This window comes from Pongo pygmaeus, chromosome 8 (assembly GCF_028885625.2).
Source record: "Pongo pygmaeus isolate AG05252 chromosome 8, NHGRI_mPonPyg2-v2.0_pri, whole genome shotgun sequence".
In the NCBI taxonomy this organism is placed as follows: Eukaryota; Metazoa; Chordata; class Mammalia; order Primates; family Hominidae; genus Pongo; species Pongo pygmaeus.
The window spans coordinates 54,964,477-54,988,116 of NC_072381.2; the positions used below are offsets into that span (position 1 = coordinate 54,964,477).

The window sequence follows — 23,640 nt, forward strand, 5'->3', positions numbered from 1 at the left end:
AGCCAGCCAGCCAGTGCACCCTCTGGCTCTAGACTGCCTGGCCCAGCTGCCTAATGCCTACAGCCACATACAAATGTGCCCAGAGCAGCCAAGGCAACTTTACAAGTTGCCTGGGACTGTGTATCTCTCAAGACTAAGGGAGAAAATGTTCACTGTACTCACGACACCAGGAAAAGCGTGGGAAAGCTTTCATTAGGCAGAAAGGGAGTTGAAATAACATGAAAGTGCAGAAAGACTTTATTTCTTCTGTGTTACCCACGTGGAAACATGATGTTGCTTCCCATCCCTGCAACTCTGAGACCCCATAGGAAGAAATGTGCAATTTCATGAAGAGCTTTATGTGATGCTGGGGAAATCAACATACTTGTTTGTTAATGGGGATTAAGAGCCTTTGGAGTTTAGCCAATATGAACTCAAGCTAGGGCCTGTCATCCTTCCTCATCCCTCAAGGGAGGAAGTCATATATTAAGAAGGTGAGCTCAGAAGACATCAGAGGGGAGGACCCCACTGCCCTGGCCACCCACAAGGACCCTCCCAGGCTTTCTGTGTTGAACAGTGATAGCAGGGGCAGGCAGAGGGAACTTTGCCAGCCATGCTTCCATGGGCCACTCCTGCCCTGCCTCCTCCTCTCCAGCTGAGTTGATCCCTGAGGTTTGGCATCATCCTAGTGAAGGGAGAAAAGGGACACAGGCCTTGATCATGCAGGTGGCCTGAGTTGCAGGTGGGCTGCCTTTTTAAATTTTAGATTCAGGGGGTACATGTGCATGATCGTTACATGGGTATATTGTGTACTGGTAGAGATTGGGCTTCTAGTGTACCCATCACACAGATACCAAACATTGTTTCCAATAGGTAGTCTTTCAACCCTCATCCCCCTCCCACCCTCTCCCCTTTTGGAGTCCCCAGCATCTCTTATTTCCATCTGTATGTCCATGTGTACCCATTGTTTAGTTCCCACTCATAAGTGAGAACGTGCGGTATTTGATTTTCTGTTTCTGAGTTAGTTCACTCAGGATAATGGCCTCCACCTCCATCACGTTGCTGCAAAGAACATGATTTCATTTTTTATGGATGCATAGTATTTCATAGTGTATATATACTACATTTTATTTATCTGAGCAACCATTGGTTCCGTGACTTTGCTATTGTGAATATTGCTGAGATAAGCATACTAGTACAGATGTCTTCTTTATATAGGGATTTCTTTTCCTTTGGATAGACACCCAGTAGTTGGACTACTGAGTCATATGGTAGTTCTATTTTTAGTTCTTTGAGAAATCTCAATGCTGATTTTCATAGATGTTGAACCAATTTACATTTCCACCATCAGCGTATGAACGTTTCCTTTTGTCTACATCCACAACAACATCTAGTGTTCTTTGACTTTTTAAAAATAGCCATTCTGACTGGTGTAAAATGATATTTTAGGGTGGTGCTAATTTGCATTTATCTGATAATTAGCAATGTTGAGAATTTTTTCATGTGTTTGCTGCTTATATTTCTTCTTTTGAGAAACGTCTTCATATCCTTTGCTCAATTTTTAATAAGGTTGCTTGTTTTTTTCTTAGTTGTTTGATTTCCTTATATATTCTGGATATTAGTTCTTTGTTGGAAGCATAATATGCAAATATTTTCTCCCATTCTGTAAATTGTCTGTTTACTCTGTTGATCATTTATTTTGCTGTGCAGAAGCTTTCCAGTTTAATTAAGTTCCATTTGCCTATTTTTGTTTTTGTTGCATTTGCTTTTGGGGTCTTTGTCATAAATTATTTGCCTAGGCTGATATCCACATTTTTCCTAGGTTTTTTTTCTAGGATTTTTATAGTTTCGGTCTTGTTTGAGTCTTTAATCCATCTTGAATTAATTTTTGTTTATAATGAGATAGGATCCAGTTCCATTCTTCTGCATGTGGCTAGCCAATTTTGCCAGCACCACTTATTGAATAGGTGTCTGTCCTTTCCCCACTGTTTATTTTTGTTGACTTTGTCAAACATCTATTAATTGTAGGTATGTAGCTTTAATTTTGGGGCTCTCTATTCTGTTTCATTGATCTACATGTCCATTTTTTGTGCTAGTACCATGCTTCTACTACAACGTTGTAGTATAGTTTGAAGTCAGGCAATATGATGCCTCTGGATTTTTTTTTCTTACAATTACTTTGGCTAGTTAGGCTTTATTTTGTTTCATATAAACTTTAGAATTTTTTTCTAGTTCTGGGAATAATAATGTTTAAAATTTGACAGGAATTTTGTCATATCTGTAGATTGCTTTAGGGAATATGGTCATTTTAACAATATCGATTATTCCAATTCATGAGCATGAGATGTTTTTCCGTTTGCATCATCTATGGTTTCTTTCATCAGTATTTCATAGTTACCCTTATAGAGATCTTTCACCTCCTTGGTTAAATGTATTCCTAGCTAGTTTTTTTTTTTAGTGTGGCTATTGTAAATGAGATGAGTTCCTGATTTGGTTCTCAGCTTCCATGTTATTGGTGTATTCAAATGCTACTGATCTTTGTACATTGATTTTTATCTCATGAAACTTTACCAAAGTTGTTTATCAAGTCTAGGAGTCTATTGGAAGAGTCTTTAGGGTTTTCTAGGTATACAATCATGTCATCAGCAAACAGAGATAATTTGACTACCTCTTTTCCAGTCTGGATACCTTCTATTTCTTTCTCTTGCCTGATTGCTCCAGCTAGGACTTCCAGTACTATGTCAAATAGGAGTGGCGAGAGTGGGCACTCTTGTCTTGTTTCAGATCTTAAGGAGAATGCTTTTAACTTTTTCCCATTCAGTATGATGTTGGCTATGGGTTTGTCTTATATGGCTGTTATTGAGGTATGTTCTTTCGATGTCTAGTTTATTGAGGGTTTTCATCTACTGATCATATGATTTTTGTTTTAGTTCTGTTTATGTGGTGAATCATGTTTATTAATTTGCTGTCTTTAACCATCTTTGCATCCCTGGAATAAAGCCCACTTGATTGTGATGAATTACCTTTTTGATGCACTGCTGGATTTGTTTTACTAGTTTTTTTGATGATTTTTGCATGTACGTTCATAAAGGATATTGGCCTGTGTTTTTATTTTTTGTTGTGTCCTTGCCTGCTTTTGGTATCAGGATGATACTGGATCCTCATCAATATTTTGGAATAGTTTCAGTAAGATTGATACTAGCTCTTCTTTGTACATGTGGTAGATGTACAAAGCTGTGAATTTATCTGGTCCTGGGAAATTTTTGTGTGTGTTTTTTTTGGAAAGTTTCTTATTACTAATTCAATTTTCTTACCCATTATTGGTCTGTTCAGGATTTCTATTTCTTCCTGGTTCAATCTTGGGAGACTTTGTGTTTCCAGGAATTTATCAATTTCCTCTGGGTTTTCTGGTTTGTGTGCATAGAGGTGTTCATAGTAGTCTCTAATGATTTTTAGTATTTCTGTAGCAGCCCAGAGTTCAAGTACTGGCTGTGATAGGAAGGGGTGGGCTGGTCCCCTGGAGCCTGAGAACAGATCACAGGACTGAAGGGGCTGGGCTTTCCAAAGGGCTCCAGGCCACAGCTGTAGTGTCCAGGCATAGCAGGGTGGCTGTGCTGTGCACCTTTCACCCAGGAGGGCAGGAACCTTCAGCTGGGGCAATGAGCAATGGCAGTTGTTGGGCTCATGGCCCACTAGCACTTCTCTCCCAAAGCTGGATTTTGCTGTTAGGAGCTCAGGAAGGTTCCTGCTCCCTCCCTGGCCTGGGGCAGCAGAGACAAGCCTGTGGTGGAACAGGCTAATGGGCAGCCTCTGGGGGTTGGGCTCTCAGAGGAACACTGAGCTGTGGCTATCATGCTCAGGCAGGGGTGGGTGGTCGCAATGGCAGCCTGTCACCAAAGCAGGCAAGTCCCATTTGGCAGAGAGGAGAAGCAGAAGGAAGCCATGTAGAGCATTGTCTACCCACTTCTCCTTACCACAGCTGCGATATCTGTCTTTGGGGCACACGAAAGTGCCCAGTTCCCTTCCATGGGCAGGCAACAGTGGCTGCACCAGGCAGATCAGGGATGAAAAGCCTGTGGGATCCATGTAGGCTTGAGCAATGCCTCTGCACCATCTCCAGCAGGTTCCCTGTGTTCATCTGGAGGCCTGGGGGCGAAGAGGGGGCTCCCTGTGACTAGGATTGCAAAAGTCCATGGTGGAGTTGTGAAATTTCAGAGTTCTCTCACTTGCTCATCTCTTCCCTGAGTTAGGTTGGCCCATGGCACAACCCAGGCTGACCAGCCGACCCTCAGCCAGCAGGATGGTGCAGCGCCCATTCTTCAGCCAGTACCTGGCCACCTGGGCTTGATGGTCACCTTCTCCAAGTGTTCTCACTAAGCCACTTGACATTGATCTCCACATCAAAGTGTCCAGTATTACACATGATGGCATCATCCTTTACCTGTTCAAAGTGCTGGCCAAGGATGATATTGACACAGCCTGTGGTGGTGATAAAGATGTTGCCCTCCTGACAGGCTTCGTCCATGGTGGTCGGCTTATAGCCCTCCATGGCAGCCTGCAGTGCATTGATGGGGTCAATCTTGGTGATGATGACATGGGCCCTGAAACCCCACAGAGCCTGGGCACAGCCCTTGCCCATGTTGCCATAGCCTGCTACCACTGCTACCTTGCCAGCAATCATCACCTCTGTGGCCTGCTTGATGCATCTATGAGGGACTCCCAGCAGCCGGAGAGCTTGTCGAACTCGCTCTTGGTGATGGAGTCATTGACATTGATGGCAGGCACCTTCAGGATCCCATTGACCTTCATCCTTTGTGGGTTGTGGACCCCAGTCATGGTCTCCTCGGAGGTGCCTCAGATGGTCAGCAAGAGCTGTGAGTACTTGGTGTGGAAGAGGTTGGCGAGGTCACCCCCATCCTCCAGAATAATGTTGAGGGCCCATCCTTGAATTACAGTGACTGCTCGATGCACCACAGGTACTCCTTGTCCTTTCGCCCTTCCATGCGTATACTGGAATGCCAGCCTTGGCAATGGCAGCCAACACATGGTCCTGGGTGAGGAAGATGTTGCTGCTGGGGCACCCAGGGTGATGAGGGTCTCAATGTGGATGGCCGTCTCCATGGTCGTGTGCAGGCAGCTGGCGATTCGGGTGCCCTCTAGTAGCTTGAAGGCCAAGTACAGTTCCTGCATGTGCATCAGGCCTGGCATCTCATTCTCCACAATGTTCAGGGCCTTGTGTCCCCAGGCGGCCAGGCCAATGTCAATAACTTTGCAGGGCAGTTTGTCAGACAGGCTGGTGATGCTTATGGTGGAGACAGGTGAAGGGGACTGGGCCTTGGTCTGGGGACAGGCACTGGGTGGGTGGCTCTGGGCAGGGTCTCTCTCTCTCTCGCTCTCTGTGTGTGTGTGTGTGTGTGTGTGTGTGTGTGTGTGTGTGTGTTTGTTTTCTATTTTCAATTTCAAGCAGATGGCCAGGCCCTTGGTATTGCGCGGGTGCTTGCAGTGTGTATTAGCTAGGGTTATCCAGAGAAATAGAACCAACAGGCTATATACAGGTATATGTAAGAGCAGATTTATTATAGGAATTGGCTCATGTGGTTATGGAGACCGAGAAGTCCCATGGTTTGCTATCTGCAAGCTAGAGAAACAAGAATGTCTGTGGTGTGACTCAGTCTGAGTCCGAAGGCCCAAGAATTAGAGGGGCGGGGGTGAGGCAATGGTGAAAGTCCAAATGCTATGAAATGAAAGTTAGTGTCCCCTAAAGATTCACATGTTGAACTCCTAAACCCCAAGGGATGGTAATGAGGAAGTGGGAGTATGGGGAGGTGATTAGGTCACCAGGGCGGAGCCTCATGGATTGAATTAGTGCCTTTATAAAAGAGGCCCTAGAGGGCTGCCTCGCCCCTTCCACCATGGGAGGACACAGGAGACACTTGGCCAAAAGATGCTAACAATGAACCAGAGAGCTGACTCTCACCAGAAACCTAATCTGCCTTGATATGGACTTCCCAGCCTCCAGAACTGTTTAAAATAAATTCCTGTTGTTTAAAAATTATACAGTTCACGGTACTTTCTTTAGAGCAGCCCAAATGGACTAAGACACAGTGGGAACAGTGGCCTGAAGTGAAACTCTGTTCTGTCTTGTGTTAAGATGGAAACTCCTGAGCGGTGATGCTCAGTGTCTCTGAATGAGGGAGTGGGCAGGGAGGTAGATAAGGCAGAGGTCAGGGGGTTAGAGATGTAGCTTGCACATCACTGGACCCCCAAGGGGTGTCTAGATGGTGCCAGGCCCAGGGACTCAGCACCATGGCCCTGGGACTGAAGGACCCATGCAGGCTGGACACTGGGTGATCGGGGAAGCCGAGAACTGCTGACCAGGGGGCTTCTGGACACAGGACTTTGGCCCAACCCTGGAGAAGGAGGAGCCCTTTGGGGTATGTGAAAAATCTCCCTATCAAGAATTCCATTTTGAAATTATGAATCTTTTAGATGAACCACAAACCTTGCAAAAATTTCACAGACCGCTTGAGAATGTGGCCCCAGCTTGGGGTGTTCACCTCTTCTATCAGCTGGAGAATTTCCATGGAAAGTATAGGAAAGCCTGCCTCCATCCCAGCCTGAGCCTGGCTACAGGCTGTGCAGAGGCAGGACCCAAGAGGAGACCAGAAGGACAGGGCTGTAGCGACTGTAGGTTGCCAGCTCATGATCACAAGGGCAGCCAGGCCTCAGCAGGACCAGACATTGGAAAGCCCACAGGACTCCTGCTTGGGGTCTCCTTCAGGTTTCCCTGATCCCTGGGCTATGCGGCCTCAGTTCTGCCCCTTCCCTCCCTCTGCACCTGCTCCCTTCTCCCCATCTCTGCCTCTCTGTGTACTTGGCTGCTAGTAGCCCTGCAGTCTGCGGTTGCTTGTCCTCTGTTCAGATGACCCCATGGCCCCGTTGCTGGGGAGAGATTCTGATCCCATAGTCTGGGTCAAGCTGTCCATGCCTGATCTGACCACCAAGGTCATACCATACAATCAGGGCTGCTGCTGGATCCAGCATGGCGTATGGGGAAGTCTGAGGGTGTGGCAGTGGGTGGAGCAGGTGCCTCCAAAATTGTCTCCAGCATGTGGAGGAACCTGCCCATCTGTGTCTCCATGAGTGGCCCCTGTCACCTGCTTCCTTCACTCCTGCTCCTGATGATTCCACGAAGCTGAGCCACATGAGCCAGTGAGCATCCCTCTGCTGCCCTCACTGCCTCAGCACCACCCCTTCCATCAGGCCCCACTCCTGCCTGCTGCCTGCAGCCTACCCAGCTCGGAGACCAGGGCTGGGCCTGGGCAGAGGGGATGAGGGAGTCCCATGCCTTATGTGCAGGAAATGTGGGTCTGGGCTGTTAACAGCAAAGCCATTGTATTTGTCCACTAGGCTGTTAACAGCAAAGCCATTGTATTTGTCCACTAGGTGGCCAGAACAAAGTCCCATGCACTGAGTGACAGAAAAATAGACATTTTTTCCTCAGAATTCTGCAGGCTGCAAGTCCAAGGTCAAGGTGTGGGGAGGGTCGTTTCCTCTGAGTCTCATGGAGCCAGGTTTGCTGACGGCCGCCTCCCTCCTGTGTCCTCCCATGCTTTTCCCTCTGTGCATGTCTGTTTCCTACACTGTTCCTGTAAGGACAACAGTCGTAGTGGATTAGGGCCCACCCTAATGACCTTGTTTAATTTAACCTTTACAAATCCTCTCCAAACACAGTACGCTGCATTCTGAGGAACCAGGGGTTGGGATTTTAATATATAAATTTGGGGAGGACACAATTCAGTGCATGCCAGGCTTTATCAGCAGCACTGCCCTCTCTAAGTGGTAATTTCTAAAAGACAATGGGGCTGTGGGGAAAGACCCCAACATGTTTTGAAGCCAAAAGACCCCAGTTCCAGCTGGACTGCATCGTTATGGGTAGTTTGGGGGCCACAGCTGTCCAGAGTGAATGAGATTCCACACATCCCCCCTGCACAGCACACCCGGGGGCTCCTCGGTGGCTGCTACTGCCAGATGAGCTCCAGGCATTTGATGCCATGCTGGGTCAGAACCTTATGGCTCAGGCCAGCCTGCAATACTGGAGGGGACCTTAGAACCTCGTCATTTCCTCTGACGAGTGAGGAGCCAGGGTAGACCATGTGGGTGCCCTCATTGTTCTGGGGCAGTGACCCCCTGCTCATGATCCCTGTGGAGGTTCTGGGCTCCAGGGACATCCAGGCCAGAATGCCCAGCAGTTTAGCTCATGAGTCCAAAGGTAACCTGGGGGTCTCAAATTCACGGATACAATTATTGCAACCAGAAATCCTGGTCCTTCCTTCCCTATATCCCTGCTTCTGTGGGTGGGTGGGGGCATCCCAGGAGGAAGACTCTTGCTCAGAGAGCAGATGGCCCTGGAGGTGTTTGTTTGACAGCTGGGACTCCATGAAGGGGAGGGTGGCCTGAGCTCAGGCTGTCTCAGAAACGGGAAGGAACAAAGTCTGCAAAAGCTCTACCCTGGGGCCCAGGAGACAGCAGGCACAGGGGCTGAGAGGCATCTCCCATTTACCCTCCCCCCAGGGTCTTCCTGTCTTGGTGGCCTCAGACATCAGTGGTGCAGGGGCCTCCCTGAGGACTGGGATGAAGATGAGAAGGGGGTGGTGACAGTCCATTGTTCCAGGAGACACATGTGTTACTTTTGTTTACTAGGCCAATGTTACAAACTGATTTTACAACAATGTTTGCAAAGTCATGGAACAAATACCACGGAGCAGCACCTAGCACAGAGGAAGGCCCCCTGCCCTGGGCATCTGTGGGAAACCAGGGCCCCAAGTCTGCAGTGAGCTGGTGCAAAAACTCTGAGCTGAGGAGCTAACATCATACCCATCTGCAACTGAGAGAACCTGCCAGCCTCCAGCAAAACCAAACAGGAAACTCTCCCCAGGAGACACCATCCTCATCCAGGGGAACCAGGATTCTCATGGAAAATCATTGCCTATTGAAGAGGAGCTCAGAGGAAAAACTCCCAGGTATCCCAAAGAGAGGCAGCAGATACAAGAAACAAGGAGATTCAAGGCCCAGAAAGTAAAGAGAATAGAGTGATCCAAAAGGAACATTGAAATAAGGGTGTATAAAATGTTCAAAAAAGATAACGGAATAAAACTATATGACAAGAACAGGTAATTATGACAAATGCAGAGTTTTAAAAGGACCAAAGTTCTAAAATGCATTAATGAAAAATGAAACACAACCAGAAAGTTTAAGACAAAAAGTGGAATAACTCCAAAGACAGACCTGAGCAACATCGGACCTGCAGCACCACTGACCGAGACGGAAACCAGAAATGGGACATTGTGTGCTTGGAGCAGATAAGGAGTGTCTAGCAGGGCAGGTCACTCCAGAATCCTCAGCTCACTCCAGCATCCTCAGCTCACTCCAGCATCCTCAGCTCACCCCACCATCCTCAGCTCACTCCATGCTCAGCTCACCCCACCATCCTCAGCTCACCCCACCATCCTCAGCTCACCCCACCATCCTCAGCTCACTCCACCATCTGCAGCAGCCAAGGGTTGAAGGAAAGACGTCAGAGGTGACACATGCATGCTCAGACACACACATGCACACATACAAACACATGCAAACACAAACACACACACACACATCGGCAAACACACACACATACATAATACGCACACACATGCACATTGACACACAGGCAAACATACACCCCCAAGCACACGCACATACACACACACAAGCAAACACACACACGCACACATATACGGTTTAAATTGGCTGACTTGCCGGGCCAGAGCAAACACCAGTGGAGGAATCTGATAGCTGTCTGCTGTGGGGCACATTCAGGGGGCTGAGGCTCCAGGAGGGCTGGGGGACATTGTGGAGGCCTTCCCCTGTGGACAAGGCAGGACACGTTCCTGGGCCTGTACAAGGGGAGTCAGAACAAGTTCATGTCAGAGACCAGGGAAGCCTTCACTTTACCTGCTGTAGAGCACTGGGTTGCTCAAAGCCTCTGACTGATACGCTGGACAGCTTCTGTAGGTTAATTTCCCTTTTGCACCACAATGACTAATTCTAATCTCCCAGCCTCCACCCTCACCACCTCCCCCACACCCGACCTAGAATCTCACCTCCAGCTAAACAGACACCTTCCCCACAACAGTGGGAGGATGCCCACTCTTCTCCCACACGCCCTGGTTCCCTGAGCTTTCCTCTGAGTACCCTGACAGAGACGGCCTTCGCCTTTGTTTCCCTTCCTAACGGAAATTGGAAGTCGGAGTCGGAAGTCGGAAGTCGAGTCTCCAGTCAGGCCCTGGCTCCCACGCCCCTCCCTCTTCTTTCCTGCCTGATCTCCTTTCCCTCTTTCTCCTGTGTCTTCACACTCTCCTCTCCAGGACTCCCAGAGCACTCCCTCCTTGTCCCCTGGCCCTCACCCCTTCCAGTACAGCCACCACCCCTGCCCCCACCACACCCCTGTTGCCCGAGGGAGCTGTTTGCCTCCCTCCTACCCTCCAGGGCAACCCGCTGACCCCCAGCACCCACCACATCCTGCAGTGGCCTGAAGTGGCCCCTGTCTGTGAATCTCATCAGCCACTGGTTGGACGTAGCCTGCGCTCTGCTATCTCCTGCAAACCCCTGGCCCTGCCTTTCCCAGTGGGGTGCTCCCCTGGTTCTCTGAGTGTCTGCTCTCTGCCTTGGATGGCCTTGGCTTCTCTGGGCAGCTCTCAGGCACATCTGTGGCTTCACTATTACCCCTGGGATGGTGCCTGAGGCCATGGCTCCACCCCCATCCTCCTCTTGAGTTCCAGAAGTTTCTCTCCAATTGCCTACTCAACAGTTCCCTGAGATGTCTGAGGTCCAGTGGTCCAGATGCAGAGATGAGGATGCCTGCCGTCATCCCCTTGGGAAATGCTCTTAGGAGGCCAGGGAGGATCAAGGGAAGGAGGACAGGGAGCCAGTGGGGCCCAGGAAGCCACACAGTGAGGCCCTGGCATCTGCTCAGCTGAGGCAGGGGCAGTGAGCACCAGGCGGGCACTCTCCAGTCATTGAGCTGGGCAGTGGGGGATGTAGTCTCCAGGCACTGTCTGGGCTCCTGGATCTCCAGGGCATTCCTCAGAGAAAGGTCACAGAACCTGCCCTTTATGAGCAAAGCTCAGACACTGGGGAGGAAGGATGGGACCCTGGCAGAGTCCTGCCAGCAACCAGCACAGAGAAAAGACTCAGCATGCCAGCACTGGCCCGCTGTCCCTTTCTGAGGAGAGCATCCCTCCATCCATACCGTTGCTGAACGGAAGCCAAAAGCCCCAGATCCCTCCTGGCCCCTCCTACTCCACCCTGTCATCCCTCTTCCTTTTCCACCTCTCCTGTGCTAGGCTGGCCTCTCTGCATCCTTCCTGCTCCCTGCAGACCACGACAGTCTCATCCCCTCCTTATTCTTCCCCTGGTCTCCCACATCCATTCCAGCTGTGCACAGCTGTGGGCTTCTAGGATCTGCATTGGATCATGCCTTTCTCCGCACGCCTGTCGACACCTCCTCAACGTGCTGAGGCTGACCTCAGACCCTTTGGGCTCACTCACCGGAATGCAGCCTGGCTAGGTACCCAGCACCCCACCCACATGCCTCTTCCACCACCCTCCTTGTCTCCTGTGGAAACACGCTCACCGATGCACTATGCTTCTCCTGCTATGAGCCTGTAGGTACATCTCCTCTCTTTCTGGCTGACATTTATTCATTGAGGAATCAGCTGGTGCCCACTACTTAGAAGGAACAGGCTGGACACCATGCTCAGTCCCCAGGTACACACACCCCATGCACGTATGCCCTGACCCTGTGTGCACATGCTTCATCCTTCTGCACATACTCCATCCTCATGTACACACACAGCATCCCTGTGCACACACTCCACCCTCGTGCACACATGCTCCCTCCTGTGCACACATGCCTTGCCCCTTGCACCCACGCTCCATTCCAGTGCACACTCACCCTGTCCCATGCACTCACCCTGTCAGTGCAGAAGGGCCCTCAAGTTCTCCCTTACCTCACTTTCACTTCCCGCCATGCCCATCCCCATGCCTTCACCCCCAACCTCCACCTGGCTAACTCCTATGACGCTTGTGATTCTCCAGGGCCCAGCGGAAGGTTCCTTCTTCACAGCAGCCTCCTCCAACGCCCAGGTCCCAGACTAGACTACACCACACCCTTTGTGTTCCAAACAGCATCCTCCCGTACTCTTCTCTCTGTGTTCACAGGACTGTGTTGATAGTCTGTGCTCCCCCTAAAGCCGGGGTCTCCATGGTCAGCATCTGACACTCAGCTCAGGGTCCAGAACAGGGAGTGCCTGTCACTTTGTGAGGCAGGAGTGTGACATGTGGCTGGGGATCTTGGGAACCCACAGAAATGAACCCCAGCTAGGTGCCAAGCACCCAGGCACACGCCTCTTCTGCCACCCTCCTTGTGCCCTGTGTCCCCCCAGGGCCCTCAAGAGTGGGAGGAAGGGAAGGTTACAAAGATTTCTCCCTCAAGAGTGGGAGGAAGGGACCTAGCACTCAGTGCTCAGTCTCCCAGGCTCCCTCCAGTTCCAAAGCTGGTGCAGCTCAGTGGGGCTCGGGGGACTGCATGGCTTCAACACCCTCTTCTGGTCTGTCTCGGTGACACCATGGGGTCAAGCTTGACTGGGTAATCTGGAAGGGAGGATCCCTCTGGATGGGACAGAGGCTCACAGCCAGGTCTGCCAGCTGCCCCAGTGCCCACCTGGAGTGAGGAAATACCACTCAGGTGGGGAAACAGGCTCAAGGCAGGATGTGGGCACAGGTTGGTGGATGAGGGGTGCCAGTGTGGGCGTGGGGACAACAGAATATGCCAGAGGCCCTTGGTGACAGGGGACGTGATGAATGATGATAAAGTGGTTGGCTGATCCAAGGGGTCCCACAGGAGCAGGCAGGGGTGACTTGGGCCTCAGGGCTCTGGGCTGGAAGGATTTAAAGTACACCCAGCTGATCCCAAAGGCATCCGGGGTTTGGAACCACTGATGTGGAGGGCCAGGAAGGGTCGGCCCAGGAGAGTGTCCTGGGGAACAGTTCCAGGAGGCAGAGGAGAGACCAGAAGGGATGGTGAGGGGCACTGGGGATCCCAGTAGCCAGGAGAGGAAGGAGATTCAGAAGGATTATGGGTCATGGGCTGCAAGAGCTGGTGAGACAGGCCTGAGGAGGGGATGTGAACGCAGGCGGGGAAATGGCCAGAGGGGCCACCCTCTCCCACAGCCTCAGTGTGCCCTGTGGGTCTCAGCGGCTGTGTCTACCGCTCTTGGCAGCACTCCCTGGATCGTGTCTTGGTCTGGAGGCTGGCATTTGTCTCTGGGCTCTGCCCGGGGCTCCCCACACTATGGCTCCTTTGAGGGAGCCCATCTCAGTTCACCTTCATAACTGGACTTTAGCCAGACCCTTCTGGAAGGGACCCACCCCCTCCCCCAGACTCATTGTCCCCAGACACCCACACGTGGCTTGGTGTGGGCACGCCCCTATGTGCATGTGTGGGGAGTGGCTGAGCTTCTGAGAATGCCACCAGTGAGGGCACCTTTGTCCTGGCCCACAGGACAGGGCTCCCAGAAGGGTAGCGAGCCCAGGTGCCCAAAGGCCTGGAATGGGCCCTTCATCAGTCCCGGGGCACGGAGACAGCTTCCATCTTCCTCTCTGGAGGGCATCTCACAGCACCATGTGCAGGATGGCTCCCAGCTCTGGGGGCAGCTCTGGGCAGTGGCTATGTGCCCCGGGCATGGCTGTCTCCCCTGGCCCAGCTGGCCCAGCTAGTCCCTACCAACCCCAGCCCACACCTCCAGGAACAGCCTGGGGATGCTATGTGCTTAGAGCGAAGGGCACTGGACTGGGGGTCAGGACAATGAGTGCTTCACATCACAGGACATTTTTGTCTGTTACCTCCAAGGTTGCACTGGGTGAGAAAACAAATCACTCCCCACCCAGGGTGTTATTCCCTCAGGGCTCCAGGGGCCATGGGGGTTCTGGGAGTCACATGGCAGCCTTCCTGAGATGAAGGGGCTGGTCCTGGAGGTAGGATGTGTTTGATGAATGGTGGAAAGGAGACAACCGGTTAGGAGGTGGTGCTGGGGAAACATTCCTGGCAGGGACCCCAGGGTGGGCAAATCCTGGAGTGGCAAAAGCTAACTTCTGCCCAGGAGGATTCCTCCTTCTCTTGGCAGCCAACATCTCCTGGGGGCCCAAAGGAGAGCAGGAACCTGCAAGCCCAAGAGACCTGGGGGATTGCAACTGTGCTTCCCACAAGAGGCGTGTTTTGGGCAAATTTTCTCAACCCTGGAGGCTCCGTTTCTTATTCTCATACACCGAACCCATCCCTACTTCTTGGGAGTGATTAAGAGGTGTCTAGACATGGCCATTCCAGTGAAGGGAAGCTGCTGTCACTCTGCATCCTTTGCTGAGCTCCCCATTGTGTCAATTGTGTACAAGCTGCACAATAAATGGAAGACACACAATCTTTTTGATGTGATCAGGGTCTAGTAAAAACAGTGGAGAAACCCTGTGTCCTCTAAAAATACAAAATTAGGTGGGCGTGGTGGCTCATGCCTGTAATCCCAGCTACTCAGGAGGCTGAGGCAGGACAGTCACTTGAACCTGGGAGGCGGATGTTGCAGTGAGCCGGGATCATGACATTGCACTCCAGCCTGGGCAACAAGAGCAAAACTCTGTCTCAAAAAAAAAAAGGATTATGAAAATATCTGGGCATGGTGGCTCATCCCTGTAATCCCAACGCTTTGGGAACCCAGATGGGAGGATTGCTTGAGTCCAGGAGTTCAAAACCAGCCTGGGCAACATAGTGAGACTTATCTCTCCAAAAATATATATATATAAAATTAAATATATATATATATTTAATTAATTATTTATTTATTTCTGAGACAGGGTCTTGCTCTGTCACCCAGGCTGGAGTGCAGTGGCGTGATCTCGACTCACTGCACCCTCTGCCTCCTGGGCTCAAGGGATTCTCCTGCCTCAGCCTCTCGAGTAACTGGGATTACAGGCATCTGCCACCACGCCCAGCTAATTTCAGTATTTTTAGTAGAGATGGTGTTTCACCATGTTGGCCAGGATGGCCTCAAACTCCTGACCCCAAGTGATCTGCCCACCTCAGCCTTCCAAAGTGCTGAGATTACAGGCATCAGCCACCGTGCCAGGCCAAAAAAATTTTTTTTAAACTTAGCTGGGCTACTCAGGAGGCTGAGATGGGAGGATCCCTTCAACCCAGGAGTTCGAGGCTGCAGTGATCTGTGATTAGGCCACTGCACTCCAGCCTGGGCAACAGAGCAAGACACTGTCTCACGAAAAAATATTTTAAAAAAGAATGATGAAAATGTAATATGTCATTTGGGAACATGTCCTAATAATGTAATAACATATATATGTAGAATAAGTTCATTTCTATAAAGCAAGCATATAATTGTATAAGAGTACAAAAAAATGGCCAGGCATGGTGGCTCAAGCTTGTAATCCCAGCATTTTGGGAGGCCAAGGTGGGTGCATCACCAGAGGTCAGGAGTTCGAGACCAACTTGGTCAACTTAGTGTAACCTCGTCTCTACTAAAAATATAAAAAAATTAGCTGGGTGGGCATGGTGGCAGGTGTCTGTAATTCCGGCCACTTGGGAGGCTGAGGTGAGAGAATTGCTTGAACCTGGGAGGCAGAGGATGCAGTGAGCCGAGATCGTAGCACTGGACTTTAGCCTGGGCAACAGAGTGAGACTCTGTCTCAAAAAAAAAAAAAAAAAAAAAAGAGTAGAATAAACCTGGTATCATATATGTAGCACGCATATTACCAGTGATCATCTTTGTGATTCTATGGGAATATGGGAAATCCTCATTTTCCACATTACATATTTACATGATGCTTGAATTGAAGAGAAAACCAATACAGATATATTTTTAACTGTGGTGTGGAGGGCAGTACTAGCTTATTCAAAATTATTCCTAGTAAAGGGCTACTCAAAATTTACTGGTTTGAAAACTTTGTTATCATATGATAATTGAGAGCATTTGGGAACTCTTACAGCAAGTTGACATTGCCCAGACTTCCAGAAGTGTCATCAGTAGATGGTTCTTGTTGAACAGGGTATAGACCACCTTGGGTTACAGAACTTGCATGGCTAGTTGCATGTAAACTAGTCACATGCAGTAAAACCATGTACTATGCCAGGCGCAGTACTCAGACCTGTAATCCCAGCACTTTAGGAGGTCGAGGCGGGCAGATCATCTGAGGTCAGGAGTTAGAGACCAGCCTGGCCAACATGATGAAAACTGTTTCTACTAAAAATACAAAAATTAGCCAGGTGTGGTGGCACATGCCTGTAATTCCAGCTACTTGGGAGGCTGAGGTGGGAGAATCGCTTGAACCTCGGAGGCAGAGGTTTCAGTGAGCCGAGATTGTGTCACTGCACTCCAGGCTGAGTGACAGAGAGAGCCTCCATCTCAAACAAAACAAAACAAAACAAAAGAGGGATGCCAAATCAAACATAAAATTACAGGTATCTATCATAGGATAGCCAGGCACGGTGGCTCAGGCCTGTAATCCCAGCACTTTCGGAGGCCAAGGCAGGCGGATCATGGGGTCAGGAGATCAAGACCATCCTGCCCAACATGGTGAAACCCTGTCTCTACTAAAAATACAAAAAATTAGCTGGGCGTGGTGGCGGGCGTCTGTAGTCCCAGCTACTTGGGAGGCTGAGGCAGGAGAATGGCGTGAACCCGGGAGGCGGAGCTTGCAGTGAGCCGAGATCGCACCACTGCAGTCCGGCCTGGGCAAAAGAGCGAGACTCCATCTCAAAAAAAAAAAAAAAAAAAAGAAAGAAATTTAAAAAGAAAAAGTAAAACTTTAAAGATAACTTTTAGAAGAAAAATGAAATTCAGAAATAATACATCTCATTTACACTTACTTAAAAATAATATGAATTGTCACTATTTCCTATGAAAACATCTCATGCCAAGTTCTTTTATTAAGCTTGGATTTAAAATGTTATATTTTAGTTGAACTGGTAGAATCTTAGTAAAATTATAACAATAAGAAATTTTTATATTATATATAATATAGAATAATCACATTTAATTTCACTTGTTAGTCTATTCTGATTCTTTAGCAGGTTCATTCATAATTTACTAAATTGGGTCAGAAATATTTTCTATTCTTAGCTTTTGCTGTCAGCAGAGATAATAATAATACAGAGCCTGAACAACAAAGGATTGTGTATTGTTTCAATTTAATTAAAGTTGATTCACTGCTTTAAGAGAGACTCACATTTTATATTTTATATTTTTTAATTAAAAAGAGAATGTAGATATTTGCTTTTCCAAATTTCCCATAAGATAAGAAAAACATATTTTTTCTTAATTACACCCTTGCTAAGTCACGCTAGCTGCCTGACCTTGGACAACATTCTTAACCTCTTTGTGTCTCATTTTCAATAACTGTGAATTAAAGATAATAATTGTATATTTCTCAAGGGATTATTGTGGGAATTAAATAAAATAATCCTCTAAAATGCTTAGTACAGACTCTGGAACATAATAAGCAGAAAAAATTAATAACTATTATTATTTTTATTTACTATATTATATGACATACTTTTTCTTTATGATCTTCAGGAGAATTTCTACTCATCTTAAAAACATATATAGATATTGATCTGCGGAGAAATATATCTCTGTTATTTCAAGGTCTGTGGATTACATAATGGTCAACTCTGATTGATTTACTGATTAAACAAAATTTTAAAACAAAAATAAAAATATTGCAGCTATGTTGGTTTTAACCATTCTAAACTCTGATGAAATTTGCTTTCTGTTTGGTTTGTGACTAGGAAGCTAAACATTATTTATTAGAAATAAAAATTTCTGGTGTCTAAAAAATTTCAAGAGGAAAACTGTTAGATTCTACTACAATTAAATCTGTAAAGATTTAATTGCAAATATGTAGATAATGCAAATATATCTTAGGGTACAATTTTTGTTCTCATTAAGTTACCCATTTTACATTTTGAGAACACTAGTAGATGAAATACTTATCAAAGAGAAGATCTAAGATGGTTTAAAGAAAATATTAAATGAAATAAAACTTACATGTCAAGCTCCATAGCACAACTTACAAGTCATAAATCACACTCTGTATGACAGCTACAGGAGGCATCTGGGTAGTAAAACAAAATGATGGATTTTATCTTTCCTGTTTTTGAGTTATTAAGAACTAGTAGAACTACAGAATGATGTGAAAGACTCACATCAGGGATGGGAGGTTATTTGCAGAAACTCTTGTTTTCTTTATCACATTAATGTCAACATTTGACATTTCCATATGACTAATTGTTGAACTAATTTTTGATTTCTTATGCCAACTATTAATAATCCTCTTTTCATCTAGAAAGCAATCACTTTTTGTCTATCTGTAAATTGACGTTTGTTATGTTAATTTATTTTTGCTTATTACAAGGATTACCTTTTATTTACAACAAAGCATTCACAGATTGCTGTGATAGATTTGTCTTCAATCAAATATCATAAACATTAATTGAATTATTGAAAGGAATCTGTAAATTATTGTGTTTTTTCTAAAATAGTAACATCAGCGTGTATATTATGTTAATTTTGTTTACAGTTTTTTGCTTCATATTAACTATATTTAACTGATTTTAACAGTCTTAGATAATTCCAAAACATCAATTACTTTACTTGGATTTATTAATTCATTCAAAATATATATATATAATGAGAAATATATATATAATGAGAATCTATTATTTGCCAGGCACTGGGCTAGGCAAAGGTAAGAGTGAATGGCAAAATCATGTTCTCCCTGTTTTCCTGTAATATATTGTCTGGCTAAAGGCTGTGAAGGAAGAGTAATGTGAAGGAAGAGTATTCAAAGGATATAAGAAAAGGGCTCACACAATTAACTGTATGTAGGCTGTTCTTAGGGAAGAGTTCTTCTAGAGGTGGTACTTGGCCTTCAGTCAGAAGCATGATTTGATATTTGATGTTAACCAGGTAATTGAGGGGATAAGTTGCTTTCTCAGCAGAAAGGACATAGTAGGCAAAGTCTTTAAGATAAAAGCATAGTGAAAGCTCAAAACTAAAAGGAGGCTTGCGTGTCTGGGCTCCAGACACAGGAAAAGAGTTTAGAGAGTCTAGCAGAGATAGCAGAGAAGACTTTATCTTTTTTTTTCTTTTTTTTTTTTTTCAGTAGCAACCATCTTTCCTGTGAAAAATTCCCTCTCGTAGTACTTTAGTTCTGTGGATCCAAAAATTATAGCATTCTTCTCCCACCATGGGGGTGAGTATATAATAAAAAGTGTCAGTTATTCGAGCATGTAAGAAACTTGGAAGTCATCACTCCCATCCTTACAACAAGAAAAATGCTGTACAAACTGACTATCAACAACTCACTTTAGATCCATTGGAGGACTGAGGTCACAGAAAAACTGCTGCCTCCACCCTAAATCCCCACTAAATTAGAGAGATGAGAAAATGCAAAGAATTGTAGCTTAGTGGAGCAAAAGCCCAGGAGCCCCCATAGGAGTTAGTAACGGGGGGCTTCCCTGTCTCTCCAGACCCAAGCTCCCAGCACCCCTCAGGACAGAGCCTGCCCAGCTCTGCCCATGTCACTTCACTGACCCCTGCCCCTGCCAGGCTTCTCCCACACCCACAGGGCCAGCACCCAATGTGCTGAGAGAGTGGGGACCCAGAACCAGATGAACACATCAGGGGAAACCGAACCCATTCTCTCTTGGAGTGCTGAGCCTCCCAGTGACAGAAGATCCAGGAGATGCAAGTGGGAGGTCTCCCTAACAGGATCTAACATCATGCTCCAGATTGCTGAAGGGACACAGATCGGTGCCTCCTCTCCTTGACTCTACCCTCCTCATTCCTTAGCACCAGGCCTGGCTGTACATCCTCGCTGAGGTGCAACTAAGACCTTCGCCTGTAGCTCAGGAGTGCCCCAGACAGGAGCACAAGAGGAGGTTCATCCCCACCCACAACCCAGGCCAGAGCGAATCTGGCTGCCCAGGCTCTGTGTCTGGCTTCTGCCCCAGGACCTGAGCCCATGTAAACTCAGGCTTCCTTGACCTGCCCTCCCCAGGCCCAGGTTCTAAAGGTGTGCTTCCCACCACTTCCTTGTTGCTCCTCCACTTTGTCCCTAGAATTACAGCCCAGCTCTAGGTGGGACTGTGAAGCTCTGCCCAATGCTTTCCATGAGAAATCAGATTCAGGACCTTGTGCCTGAAGACTCCTTGTGAAGACTAGATGACACCTTCTCCAAGAGCAGCTAAGGAGTCACCTTGGGCTCCTCAGGCTGAGTATACATTTTCTGTACAGAACTTCAGAAAGAAATGGTCAACATTCATTCCTCACTTCACCAGAGAAAGAAGAAAATGTCATATGCCTTTGATTCCCTCTTTTTACCAAGACTCCACTGAGATAAAACTCCTAACACAGAGAGCAACACATATTCCCAACACTGGGTACCTGCTGGAGGTCCTGTCTTAGCCCCGAAGCCTCAGGTTTCCATGGGGACAGGTTGGTTGAGAACTGGTGGCCCAGCTCTCAGCCTGACACCCAACAGTATCCCCACCCAGGGGACAGATGGTAGTGCAGGCACAGGTTCTGCAGGCTTTCATCTCGTGGAACGTATGTTAGAGGGTGTCCTCATCACTCGCCATGCCCCAGAGGAATCAGCAGGGACATCAGGACTGAGAGAAGACATGGCACATCTGACCTCCTGTCCTGGAAACCCCACATCTTTCTGACTGTGCTGATCACACGGACAATATCTAGGAAAGTTCTGCTCTGCACAGTGTTCTGTCTAACAGGCCCACCCGTCTGAGGACCCAGATGCTAGGAACACACAGATACTGAAGGAGCAACCACCTGCCTAAGGTGCAGGTATCCCTGCATCCATCTGTGGGAGGAAGAGCCAGAAACCACCATTTGTAAGGATTCTTTGGCCCTAAGAATGAACCAACTATTTAGGAGTAACACAGTGATGCAGAATGACCAGGGAGGGTCATTCTCAACCACGCTCCCCGGTCATTCTGCATCACTACAATACACATAGAATCCCCAGTATACACACCCATTAAAGCCTCAATATTCTTGCTTCATACAAACATCTGCTTACAGATCCTGAACACACACACACACCCCAGTGGTTTGTTGCTAACTGCTTAATAAAATGCTCTCCAGGGGGAAATAGGAAAGCCTAGAATTGTGATGCTTATGTGGTATAAATATCTCAGCATGACTAATTTTAAACTACCAACCTAACGCCACTGAACACAGAGCTGAGAAGAGATGTGCCATGCCCAGTGGCTACCCCAAGCTAGCACAACCCAGCTCCAGCACAGCCACATCCTTTCATAGGAATACGTGTACACAATCTACCTGCACCCTGAGTAGGACCCTCAACTCTCACCCCAAATATAAAAACAAAACCAAACTACGTACCTCCAGAACACAACCTCCTCATGTATCCTGAACAGATACACACAACTGAGATAGGATAGGGTGGTCATAGCCTCCATTAAAGGAGAACAAACTTGCTAAACAGATGAAGAGAACAAACCATCCGACAGTGCACAAGGAGGTCCTGCAGTAAGGAGGTGGAAAAGAAGAAGGGAAAATCCCCAAATTCGCACAAGTGCGAAAACCCATGATTAGTGTCCCTGGGTTGACCAGTGCTCATTATAACAGTGAAAAACACACCCTTGGGTAGAGATTTAAGATGTTAACCAGGTATTCACGTGATATAGGCACTAGCATGTGCAGCAATAGCGCATGCGTGTCCAGAGAACAGCCCAGAGAGTGCTTAACGGTGACACCCCTTCCCACCCCCTCATGAATAGTCATGTAAGGCTTCCATAAAGGAGGTTTCCCCAGTGTCAGTCAATGCTGTCTCATCTTTGAGCAGCCCACTCTGATCGGCTGTTAGAGTGTACATTCGCTTTGCAATAACCTCTCTTGCTTACTTTTATGTTGGACTCACTCTCAAAGTAAGACTTCTTTTGTGCTGCAAAGAACCTGAACCAGCCCACCAGCAACACAACTGCTACCTGTACCCTAAATACACAGATGGCCTGCCCAATTACTACTTAAATTTGCAGACAAAACTCTACCCACCCCAAATGCTCACATCACTGCTAAAACCATATATGTACATATATATGTGCCCAAATACAAACATGTACAATGAACACAGTACCCATATATACCCATATATACTGTGAACCCTGAAAGGGCTAATCCTTCCAGATGGATCATGAGTGGCTGACTGGACCTAAACTCAAAATGGAGCCAAGCGGCCATTTACTGACTGCAGGTCTCACACATGTACCCTGCTTCCTGCAAAAACCATGTACTTGTGTCACTTTGAAACTTTCACAGCTGTCTGTTCCTGTTTATGCCACCTGAATCAAGGGGTACCATTTTGTCATATGGACTTAAGAAATAGATTGTGACTTGCATCAGCCAATCAGAAATAAACAAGCTTGTATCCCTCATTTGCAGAGTGAACCAGATTGGGAATCTGAGGATGAACTTTCTCTATAAAAGATAATATCTCTCTTTGTTCTTTCAGAGTGTACCTTTGTTTTTGCACTGAAGGCTGGGACTCCTTGATTTGCAAACAGCTCAGTGGAATCAAATTTCTATTTTTTTCTTTTGTTGTTTTTTTAAGAAAATCCTTTTCAGTAGATTTGTTAACAGTACATAATGAAAATCCCATAGGCATAGGCTCAAAAAAAAAAATCACAAGGTATACAACACTTGTGTCATGCATCACCCAGAAAAAGAATCACATACAATCCCACAGCTCTAAAATACAGGAATCCATGATTCTTGAATGCAAACACAACCTACACAGCCTCTCTGTTTCCAAATACATTCACTGAACCTCCCACATCTCCCAGAATACAAAATACAGAAGCCACATAAACTCAAATACACACAGAACCACAAACTATTTTTATCAAATACATGTAACTCCACCTCAAAAACTCTGAGAACACACATGTGAGTGGCAACACCAAATTCTATGAGTATTACATTTCACAACAGACACAGAGGACCACTAAGTCTTAATATACCCAAAACCCCTCATATACACACTCACAAACTACCCATGAATATGCACCCCACCCTCCCAGATAAAACTCATATAATAAAAAAAAAAAAAACACACACAGAAACACCAATAATGCTGTAATATACGTACACAACTTCCATATACCCATGGGCACATACACACTCACGCAAATAGCCCCAATCCCTGAGTGTATAAATCCCCTGAAACACTATCTAATCAATATGCTGCATCTCCGGAATACAACCTCTTCACCTCATCCCCTAAACATGCCCAAACACATGTACGAACATCCTAGCATTCTCCAAAGAAATACACTTTAAATACTAACAATCCCATATTCTATAAATAGACTTAGATAATTCATCTATCTGCTGATAAATATACACACAAACCAGTATACACACCCAAGATGCACGGAAATATCTCCAGCATATCATTTATAAATACCCATAAAAACACTTCCCAATCCCAAATTATCGCAATCTAGTATGAACCAGATCC

General features: G+C 47.0%; 1 pseudogene; it reads right to left on the minus strand.

Moving 5' to 3' along the window:
• Positions 1-4,209: 4,209 nt before the first annotated feature.
• Positions 4,210-5,265, minus strand: LOC129045032 (adenosylhomocysteinase-like; annotated as a pseudogene).
• Positions 5,266-23,640: the final 18,375 nt, after the last annotated feature.